The 12,721-nt window shown below is 32.9% G+C and overlaps 1 protein-coding gene across 4 annotated transcripts in view; it reads right to left on the reverse strand.

Moving 5' to 3' along the window:
* LOC120352669 overlaps positions 1 to 12,721 on the reverse strand; it is a 357,141-nt gene that overhangs the window by 226,933 nt on the left and 117,487 nt on the right. The gene's annotated exons all lie outside the window — the stretch shown is intronic.

Genomic DNA, 12,721 nt, shown 5'->3' on the forward strand with positions numbered 1-12,721 from the left:
AGACAACAAAAACCAAAATGATTCGTTCACTAAACATAATGGAATGGAACGCAAATGGACTCTTACAACGACAACTGGAATTGGAAGCAGTTCTAAACATAGATAATGAAGATATTTGTCTCATTTCTGAGTCTCACTTTACAAAACAGTCCTACATAAAATTTAAAGGTTACAGGACCTACCACGCCTTACATCCCAACAATGTTGCGAGAGGGGGGAGTTCAATCATAATCAAAGAGAGCATTCAGCATAATGAACACGTTAAATTAGAAACTGAACGAATTCAATTGATAGGAGTATGTGTGGAAGCAGTTAATTATCGATTTGTAGTTGCAGCTGTCTACTGTCCTCCTCGATATTCATTCAGAAAAGAAGATCATCTATCAATGTTTGATATGTTGGGAACGAGATTTATCCTTGGCGGTGACTTCAATTCAAAACACATTCATTGGGGATCACGATTAACAACTCATAAGGGCAAGGTACTTTACGAAGCTGTAAGAGAGTCAAGATGTGAATCTCTTTCAACTGGAAAACCAACTTATTGGCCTACAGATACAAGTAAGATACCTGATCTCATAGACTTTTTCATAATCAAAAACATTTCAGTAAACTATTTGCAAGTAGAGGAAAGTTTTGATCTCAATTCAGACCACTCTCCAATTATTCTGAAGTTGAGTGACACTATTTTACAAAAACAAAATAATTATCCCACACTAGTTAATAAGTATACAGATTGGGATGGCTTTCAGCAAGTGTTGGAGGAAAGAATTAACCTGAATTCACCATTAACAACTGCAGATCAAATAGATGAGGAGCTGGAAAAATTTGTTACTGATATACAACAGGCAGCCTGGTGTAATACTCCGCAGACTAGGAAACGAAGAACAGTAGAAAATAATTATCCATTGGAAATAAGAGAAATGATTGCAGAGAAAAGAAGAGCTAGAAGGAGGTGGCAGCATTCACGTTCTCCTCAAGATAAAAGATTACTGAATACTCTCACACAGGAACTGAAAAGAGAGATACAGTTTATTAAAAATGAATCAATCTACAGTTACTTGAGTAATTTGACAGGACAAGGCAACACTGATTACTCACTATGGAAGGCTTCTAAGAAAATAAAAACACCCATCCAACAAGTTCCCCCTATTAGGAAACTGAATAGACAATGGGCCAAGAATAATGAAGAAAAGGCACAGGCATTTGCTGATCATCTTGTGAATGTCTTCCAGCCAAACGTTGCAGCTCAAGAAGATCTAGAAATTGAAGGTAACATCATGCAGGAAAATCAAGAACTAATGAATGTCTCAGTAGAAGAAGTGAGAAAGGAAATAAAACTTATGAATGCTAAGAAAACTCCAGGATTTGACCTGATAACTGGCTTAGTCCTGAAGCATCTACCAAGGAAAGCACTCATCAAGCTAACAAACATCCTGAATGCTTCATTCAGACTCAGATTTGTACCAGGAGTCTGGAAAGTAGCTGAAGTTATAATGTTACTCAAGCCAGGAAAAGAACCACATGAAGTAGCTTCATACAGACCAATTTCATTGTTACCTGTGTTATCAAAGTTGTTTGAGAGGATATTGTTGAGTAGACTCAAGCCAATAATTGAGAGAAAGCAATTAATTCCTAATCATCAATTTGGTTTCAGAAAAAAACACTCCACAATTGATCAAGTACATAGGATAGTTAATATAATAGAGAAGAGCTTGGAAGAAAAAAAGGTTTGTTCAGCAGTTTTTCTCGACATAGGGCAAGCTTTTGACAAAGTATGGCATGAGGGACTTCTTTATAAACTGAAGAAAATGCTTCCTAAGCAATTTACAGAAATATTGCAATCATATTTGACAGGAAGGTACTTTAGAGTCAAATATGAAGATTCATATTCTGATCTAAGAGAGATAAAAGCAGGAGTTCCGCAAGGAAGTGTTTTAGGACCAGTCCTTTATCTTCTCTTCACTAGTGATATCCCTAATTTGGAGGAGAATACCACAGCCACGTTCGCAGATGACACCGCCCTACTAGCAGTAGACAGTGATGTTGGTATTGCAACAGCGAAGCTTCAGAGATCTGTCAACAAGATACAAGACTGGACCAAAAAGTGGAGAATGAAGCTCAATGAGGAAAAGTCGATTCATGTTAACTTCACCAACAAGAGAGCTGTGTACCTTCCAATCAACATCAATGGAATTAATATACCACATGAAAATCAAGCTAAATACCTAGGTATGACTCTTGATGCTAAGCTTCGCTGGAAAGAGCATGTCAAAAAGAAAAAAGAAGAACTGAACATAAAATACAAGAAATTCTACTGGCTTATTGGAAGAAATTCATCACTTTCAATACCAAACAAATTGCTCCTCTACAAGCAGATCTTCAAACCTCTTTGGACCTATGGAATACAACTATGGGGCTGCACCAAACAGAGCAACGTCACCATCATACAAAGATTCCAGAACAAGGTGCTCCGAAACATCGTTGATGCTCCCTGGTATGTGCGGAACAGCGACATCCATAGGGACCTGGGAGTCAACATGGTATCCTGTGAGATTCAAAGGTATGCAGAAAGTCATGAAGAACGGCTCCACCAACACACGAACGTCGAAGCAATCCAGCTGCTAGACAACGGAGGGTTGGTGCGGAGACTGAAAAGAAGGAAACCATTTGAATTGGTGTGCAGTGAAAGTGGTGTCTAGTGAAAAAGCAGAGCAGTGATTGAGTGAAATCTAGCTTAAGTAGTACAGTTAATAGATGTACATAATAATTATTAGTAGGTAGCAGTAAGAAATTCTAAAGAGAGTTTCACTGTAGTCCATATTATATACAATTAGTAAATTAGGTTTGATAAAATTTGCTCATTAGTCTCAAGACTAGATAGCAATAGTAATGTGATTAAAAATCAGAAGCTTATCGAGTTGAAAGCAGAAAAAAGGCGGGAGAAAATAATATGCTACTTCGTGTTATCAATTGCATGCCTCATCGCTTGCAATTAATAGTCCTCACGACAGCTGATTTTTCATTGAGTTACATTTAGATATTAATTGCATGCGTCATTGCATGCGATTTATAATCCACTCGACTGCTGATAATGACGAATAATTCTACAGTCTGATTTTTACGGTAATATTGGCTTTCGAAGGAGACTATTTTTCCTTTTGTATTATCCTGAAAATGCAAAATTACAAAACACCATAGCGTATATATACGTCGACGCGAAATTCAAAGATGTCAAATGTCAGATACCTGTTAAATTTCATGAAAATCTATTGCCGCATTCCACCGTGAATGCGGAACATAAACGTAAACATATATATTATGACGTCGTGTCTTGGCACCATAAAATAATTTTGAAGTAAATAACTAAGCTTTAGTAGAGTTGTGAAATCGAAGGAATAGATAACCTAGTCAAGGTATCACTCAAATAAAATCGAATATTATTTATGATAAAGAGTACACATGTTATCTATAAAGCGATAAGAGAACCATGCAAAATTATAATTATGCTGTAATGAGAATTCTTTGGCAGGAATAAAATTATAAAGCGGCTCGTTTATTATTGGCAGATTATAAAAAAAAGATTGCTTGTACAATTTGAGGTTAGAATCCTTTGTTTTGATTTAATACATCAATAATTGATCTTGGATCAATCGACAATTTATTGAATTGATATCGAACAAATCAGCTGATTGCTCAATCAACTATTATGAATTAAATTATACTTTTACTCATAAAATTTATATACTATATGTTAGGGAAGGTTTATGTAATAAGAAAACAACGATTATTATGTTACTCAGATATTTATTGAAATCTAAAAAAGTATGAAAAACTAAGAGTATACAAAGCTCACATAAAAAATTGAATGTATACCGCATTATAGCCTCATATATTGAGATTTATTTATTGGAATGTTCACAGGCTATTATCTAAGCTAGTTATATATGAATTTTTATTTATCTTTGTTCAACAAAGTTGAAGAAACCCTGAATCTTAAGTAACCAATTACATCATGTTCTACTAAAATTAGAAAGCCAATCAGACGAAGGCTTACAAATTGTTAAAGGAAGAGATGAGATTTTTCTGAGAACTGCTTCTCTCTGGCTTGTGATCTCGACCTATGCGGCAGCACATGGAGGATAGGGTCTTCTTCCAATTAATCTTTTAAAAATATCAAGCCAATCGCTTTTTTTAAATATCAAGTATATGTATTCAATGTTTGATTGTTTATGAACTCAGTGTTTGTTAAAGAGTTCTCAACTGTAATTTATTCCCGTAAATATATATTTAATACTGATAGAAACTTGTATGTAATCTGGACCATACATGAGCCCTGCAGAGACGAGAGGATCCGGCTAATCAATTATTGGAGATGATTAATTATTCTACAAGAACTTCAGAACATCATTATAGTGAGTGTGCTAGTTATTCTAATGAGCTCATTAGCAGGCATTTACCAGTGAATTGGGGAATTAGTCAAAGCACTATATAAATTTTTATTCAAGTTTAAGAAATTTGCAACGTGTCAAACACTATCATATATTTTATAAGAACTCTTTTTATGAATTCATTTGATATAATTATGTAGGAAGCTTATTTCCATGCATGGCACGAACCCACATACACTGAGATTTAAATTTATTATTTTTATTAATTATTAGTCATTGATCAAAGTATGTTCTATTAAATCTATAGACTGAACAGGTTCCAAATTGTTAAATTCTGAACCGACTTGAAGTCCATATATCAGTATTAATAAAGTAAATATTTCATAGCTCACAATATTGTGAATGCTAATAAATCCTGTGATAATCAATAAAATATTAGAGAATTTATTTATTTGAAGAAAATTATATTTATCAAGAAATATTTTTATCTATGTTATTCTATGGGAATATATTTTGTGTTTTATGTCAGCATACAAGATCTTAGAAGTTTTTATTATTTTCCTAATTCATCTCGTGATATACAGTTTGAGCTGTCTTGGTATCAAACATTCTTGTTCTGCAGCATATATAATTAGTGAATTAATTAATATTGATCTTATTCAGAGCACTTATTATTTATCATCCTTTGATGATGTAATACTATTCAGCCAGCAAAATCTTACTGATATTCACATTAATAAGTCTACAATATATCATATAAGGATCCAGAGAACTTCAAGAACTGGCGTTGTAAGTCTTAAGGAATTTCGAAAGGATAAATTAGTGCATACCTGTATTCATGACGAGCGTTTTAAGGATCAACTAGAAAAACCATAGTTGATTTTCATTATTCTCGATTGAATATATGGTTACTGATAATCAGTCGCTAACTGTCTTTTTGACTTCCTTATTGGTATTCTTCAATATCTTCACGTAAGCAGCGGTAAGAATTATTGATCACCAGTTATTGAACCCTATGGTGATTCATTATATTTGGAATATTCATGCATCTACTTCTGAGCTAGAGCTATGGTCTGAACCCAGCATATTTGCGAGCCAGACGGCCTTAACTTTTTGCAAATTTATATATATATAAACATGAAGAGAAATGCAAAGACGTCGACTTGAATCGTAGACCTCACTTCGCTCAACAAAAGAGTACACATCAAATACTAGTCGTCATTGAATTTATCGTCTCTAAAAACACTATTCGTCCCAAAAAGTTCAGTATCTATTTGGATTAATTCACTACTTTTTGAATCAGCTAATGAGATTTGAATTGAAAAACTGTTGTACTGTGTAGGATAGATGATTGAAGATCATGGATCATGGATAGAAGAAGAAAAAATTCTCTGTAATAAAGGTAATTGAATTTCATGTCGTTACCTTTGAAAACATCGCAGAGCAATTTCAAATGAGGACACTGGGTTTGAAGTCAAGTTGTTTTGTGATTCTCCCAGCATTGAACTTCCAAGTAATTTTACAATAGAGAGAGAGAGAGAGATCTTAATTCTCTTCTCTATTTTCTTGGGATTATGCCCGGCGCCAATCAATCCCTCTAAGATTGATGGAAATGAAATGAGATAATGAAACTCGACAGGGTTATGAGTAAGGTAGATACAAGAGAAAGGCCAAGTAGAATAACAATGGAAATTTATTGAGAAAAAGAAAATTTAAAATTTGAAGCAAAGGTTAAACAAACTATTTGAAATAATATTTTAAATAAATGAATTAGAAGATAAAATCTGGAATGATAAAGTTCACAATGTTATGTGAGAGGAGCCAAAAAAAAATAATAAAAATATATGAATAAAAGATTACAGAGGAAAATAAGTAGTTATTAAAACAAAATGTTGAATGAAAGTTACCGGAGTTCATGACAAAATTTCATTTGAAAAATATTTAATTTAGAACTTTGTGGGCTACTAGAGATTTCTTGAAAGGCTGGTGGGATAAGATATTAATAATCAGAATATATGGATTGATGTGAAATAAATAACTCACAAAACCTTTCTGAACTTTTTCAGTCAGGGCTCTATAATCCTCTGAAGTCTGGAGTTCAGGTACACTTGACACTTCACACTCAAAATTCCACTCAGAACGCACTACTGAGAACTGAGAGAGCTAGCACAAGTTGTTACCTTATTTATGAGCCATCCTCACCATGCCTACCCTTACTGCCCTAGAGTCGCCACGTGGTAAAATGCCATGTGCTCTGACAGGCAACAATTGTGAAAATATATACTTGTTTTAGGTAGCCTATATTAAACTTCTAAATGATTAAAATTAAAGGCTCCTCTTAAAAAATATGATAATAAATTACAGTATTTATACCTGTTCTAGAAAATTGCAATCTTATTATTAAGTTATATTTTATTATTTATTGAGATGAATTCAATAAATACAGGTGTAATTTTACAGAATTTGTATAGCATAGCAATTATTGATTACATGTACACACGTTAGCTTCTCATTTAAATCATATTCAATTACACTAATTCAAATTTGTTGTAGGGAAAATAATTAATTTACTTATTAACGATTTTGACAATGAATACATCACTTTTATATGTATCTGTATTCATATATATATTTCTTTGAGTCTATAATTACAATAATAATATTATTGCCCTCCTGTTATCATCATCCATTCTTTCATTCATACATTATTTTATTACTTCATGCTCGCTAATTAATTACTAATACAACTACATACTACTAATATTCTATACCAATATTACCATTTCTACTATATTGATCTCTTCTTCTGATCCAATTGTTATTACTCGTTCAATATGGTGTCATAAATCTCATAAAGTTGTTTTAAATTGAAACGTTATGTTTTTCTGTACATGTAAAGACAACTTGTGACGATAGGAGGCTTATTTTCTTTTGGGCGATCATGTAACTCTCTTCTGATAATATTAAACTCATGATAAAGGTATTCAGTTTATATATTATTAGTATAAATACAAGCGTTCAGAATAGTCTATTATGCCAGAATACATGTTCACGCCGTATAACTGTCGAATGATTAATTGACATTCCATTTCAATACCTAATTGCTAATTATCTACTAAAGCAAGCAAGACTAGCGATTTGAGATCTATAACTGGGATTTGAACTATGATTCTGTCATCATCTTCATCGAATCAAAGTCTTATCAATCAATAGATCTTAAAAATGAAAGCGATGGTTGGTATTGCATCCTATGATAAAAGTTAGATCCCAACTTGCATGCTTCCAGTACCAAGACTTTCCAACTTCAAATTAAATTGAATAGAACTCTTCCTAGGAATGAAGAGGTCTCATTTATTAGTCGCCTCTCTAGAAAGAAATTCTGATATCCACCACTGACTCTAATAAAGAGACAACCGTGAATATTCTGAACAAAAAATATAGCCGATGAGAGTAGACAAAAGATGTGACTTTTGATTAATTGTTGACAAACTTGAGCGAAGCAAGAAGTTGAAGTGGCAAACTGCGGAGAGAGACGCGTTAATTGTGAGGAAAAAACATTGGAAAAGGGAAAGACTAGAGTGAGGAAGAATAAAAATATGAGTGGGTGGTGGTGCAGCAGCGATGAAAAGGCGAATGCATGAATAGAGCGCGAAGTCTGTTCTCCATTTGAAGAGCCAAAACTTGGCTCTCGCGAACAATGGCTGGAAAACTGAAGAAATATGAATTTTGTTCCAAGAAAACTGTGAGGTACCAAGAAAGAACAAGGAATGAGGTGAGCAAATTAAACAGGAGAACAACTTCCTTATTAGAGAGCTAGTGCTATTTACTCAGTTATAGCCTCGTCATTTCAATGTTTGGATGTAAATCTTGTTATCATTACCACAGTACTTACTACTTGCACTCTTGTCTAATAACACTGTTTTATAGCTGTCTGAAGGAAATAAAATTCTAGGTACTTGTCAAGAGATATACAATGTCATGTCATTTTAATATTATTGCAGTTTAATGGGGAAATGGAAGTTTTCACGTGGTATTTTAGCACCACAAAATATTTTGAAATGAACTAGTGAATTTTAATAGAATTATAAAATGGAAAAGAAAGATAACCTAGTCAAAGAACCACTCAAATAAAATCGAATATTGTTAGCGATAAAGAATAATCGTATTATCTAAAATGATAAGAAAAAACAAGTATAACTGTGATTCAACAACTAATAAGAATCCATTGGCAGAATTAAAAATTATAAAGCGGCTTATTTATCATTGGCAGATTATAAAAAATAAAAGTTTGCATGTACATTGAGGTTAGAATTGTTTATTCACACTTTTAAATGAATCAATCGATCTAGAATAAATTGATAGTTATTTGATTCAATACCTAGCGAATCAGCTGATTGTTCGATCAACCAGTATAGGTTGAATTATGAAGTTTACTCACAAAAGATGAATTATATATATTAAGGAAGGTTTATGTATAGAAATACGGACAATTATTATTGCTGTATAAAATATTTATTACAATCTAAAAAGCACGAAAATCAAGAGTATACAAAACTCATATAAAAAATTAAATGTATACTACATGTTAACATCGTATATCACGATTTATTTATCAAAATAGTTTAAGACAATCACTCCATCTATTTATATAAAAACTTTTATTTATTTTTTCTATTATAAAGTTGAAGAAGCCCTGATTCTGAAGCAACCAATTGTATTGAGTTTGCTAAATTAAAAGCCAATCAAAAAGAAGCTTAAAAATCGTTCAAGGAAGAGATAAATTTTTTCTGGAAACCACTTTCTTCTGGCTTGTGATCTCGTTCTGAGAGGATGCACATGGAGTTCAGGGTTCTTTCTTCCTTTAAATTTTAAAGTTATCAAGCCAAATGTAAACTATTTGTGATTAATGTTAATTTATCTGTGAACTCAGTGTTGTTGAAGAGTTCGTAATTGTAATCAATTCCCATAAATATATCTTTAATTCGGAAAGAAATCTATAAGAAACCTGGACCATGCGCGAGCCCAGCGGAGACGAAAGGGACCTGCATAATTAATAATTGGAAATAATTAATTCATTCTACGAGACCGTCAAGAACATCATTAATGTGAGTGGTAGATCAAACGAGCTCGTTATAAGGCCTTTCTGTTCAGAGTTGGAGAATTAGTCAAAGCGCTATATAAATTAACTTGAGACAAGGAAATTTAGCAACGTGTTAAGTGCTATCATATAGTTTATAAGGACATTTTATGAATTTATTTGATATATGTAGGAAGCTTACTTCCATGCACGGCACGAACTCATTAAAAACCCTGAGATTTTATTTTATAAATATCAATTTTATTAATTATTATTTGCTAATTGATCAAAGTATGTCATATCAAATCTATAGACCGAACAGGTTTTAAATTGTAGAATTCTGAATTGACTGGAAGTCCAAGCATCAGTATTAAGTATAATATATTTATAAATTTTAAAGCTCACAATTGTGAATGCTATTAAACCTTGTGATAATTATTCGAATATTAGAAAAGAATTTATTTGAAGATTTATTTGAATTATGGATATAGGAAAATTTTATATATATTGTTTTATGGGTTGTGTTTTATATCAGCATACAAATCATAGAAATTTATTTTATCCTAATTCATCTCGTGATATACAGTTTGAGCTGTCTTGGTACCAAGAAATATTCGTCTGCAGCATATAAAATTATTAAATCAATTAATATCGATCTTATTAAGAGCACTCAGTATTCATCATCCTTTGATGATAGTGATACTGGTCCGCCAGAAAAAATACATTGGTAATTATAATAATAAGGTTCCAGTTATATCATATAAGGATCCAGAGAGCTTCAAGAACTGGCGTTGTAAGTTCTAAGGAATTTCAGAAGGATAAATTGGTGAATACCTGTATTCATGACAAGCGTTTTAAAAATCAACTAGAAAAAACTATAGTTGGTCTTCATCATTCTCTATTGTATACATGGTTACTGATAATCAGTCATCAACCATCTTTCTGATTTCCTTATTAGTATTCTTCAAGAACTTCACGGAAGCAGCGGTAAGAATTATTTATTACTTTTATAATTATATATTATATAATATTTAATTATATATTACTTCTATAATCACCAGTCATTGAACCCTGTGGTGATTAATTATATTTGGAAAATTCATGTATCTACCACTGAGCTAGAGCTGTGGTTTGAACCCAGCAATTTTGCGAGCCGGATGGCCTTAATATTTTGTGAATTTATTCGCAAAATAGGGACTTTAGCAACTGCTCTTGCAAATATCAAAAGCACCATTTCATATAATGTCACCCAACCAGTGGGGCAAAGGTCTACGTCTTCACAAAGTTTGCAGTTATGAAGTATTCATATTTCTATAGTCAAATGTTTGCTTCTTCAATGTTATGTACGTTTAAAATGCAAGAGAATTGTTTCCATATCCCAGATTCCCACCTCAAAAACTCATGACTTAGAAATAGAACTACTAGAATTTTGATAAATGAGAATAATAGTGAGATTTTTTGAATTTTCAGCATTCCTTTAATATGTTGGTTCCCATCAGACCAATGATGACATTATAAATGAATCTCACTGTAGCTCGATGGAAACTCACTGATGGATACTGCACTGAATTATTGTTAATCTGGTACGTATCAACGAGTTGGTTGTTCAAACGTTTTTCTATTATTATTTGAACAATTAATTCAAAGTATCTCACAATTATAGGACTAGTCACACAATAGGAATGTCACACCTTCAAGAGCAGATATCTCGAAAACTAGAAAAGATATAGGAAAAGTTGAGATATAAATATTGTAGGAAATTATGTGAGCTTCAATTTTGTATATAACAATAATGTCTGTAAGATACATATTTTACGAGTTATATGCGAGAAACCAAAAAATGGTACCTTTGAAACACCTCCACCCCCTTAGCACAGTGGGGAGGGGTGGGGACTTTTGATATGTTTACCTCCTCACTACCCTAAAAGGAACTGTGGGGTCAAAAATTGTCTTCCAAACATTTCCCTCTATAATCTTTCTTTGACTGCACCATTGGATCAAATCATCACACTACAAACAGTAAATGAAACAGGTGACTTGAGTTGAGAAATGCTGAATACATCAATAATCGTAATCATTTTTCAAGTTGATTGGTAAAAGCAAAAATGAGGTAAGTGTATGTGGTATCCGAAGTGTTACATTTAATTACTCAATGGTTCTAAAAAGAAGATGATGTTTTCTTAAAACTCCTGATCCTTAGTCTATGGCATACAAATCTATAATTAGATAGGCCGTCTCAAGAGTGGATAGACAGAGAAATATCGGGAATTTCAATTATTGCTAATGAGGTGATGACTTACGGTGATTCTATATTCAATGAAATGAGTGACTTGATTTTTTTGCTCTTGTGAGTTCTAAACTTGATAAAAAATCTCAAAAGCCATATCAGGATCATTTCTTGAAATGGAATCGTGCTGGTTAGGAGTAAAGTTTATCTACTGCTATCCAACTAAATGCTTTCTCAGGTCGACTTGTTAAATATGCATGAACTTGTTAGAGGTAATAAAAAATTCAATGTAAGAGTTGAAAGTCGGCGATTCCCATCTTAATTCTTGGAAAAGATTTAGCAGAAGAAACTATTGTAATCTTTGATGGAAAAGTTTTTGAAGGTCACATTATCAGTTGTTTGAGAAGTTTTGTTGCAAGGAGGAGATTCGTCCGATCATCTTCAGAAGTATTTGTGCTCACTACCTGGAAAAGTTATTGTTTGCCCGATTTTCCTCAATTAGTGAATTGTGAAAGCAGAGATGAGAAACTGTGGAAGTGGAAGTTGTTTTGAGTGGTTCAGGGGGAAAAGAGGATATTATTATTCTGTTGTTTTTTTAAGCTGCAGGAAAATCGGAATATCCGCTTCTGGCTATTCGAGTGGAAAGCTTCTTCTTCCAAGAACAGGATATTTTTATTCTGTTTCAACTTTCCTTCACCGTTTTGCTGACGTAAGCAGGCTTCCTGTCATCTCGAATTACAGAACTTGATCCCCGTAGAGTTGCAAAGCACATTGTGAGCTTGAAAAACAAGCGGAAAATTCGCTGCGTCGCCTTTCTATTCCAATTTCATGTTCGGACAACTTTTTAGATTTCTCATGGTTTAATTCGAGTTATATGGAACCGAGAAGCAATGTTTATGTTTGGTGAACTTGAAATGTAGCTAGTGTTATTAGAGAAAATAGGTGCATTGTTTTCATTTTTCAGATGTCATTTCCAGTTCCGATCAGTTGAAATTATGTTTGCAACAGTGCAGTACTCTATTTCCA

The sequence above is a fragment of the Nilaparvata lugens genome, chromosome 8 (genome assembly GCF_014356525.2).
Source record: "Nilaparvata lugens isolate BPH chromosome 8, ASM1435652v1, whole genome shotgun sequence".
NCBI lineage: Eukaryota > Metazoa > Arthropoda > Insecta > Hemiptera > Delphacidae > Nilaparvata > Nilaparvata lugens.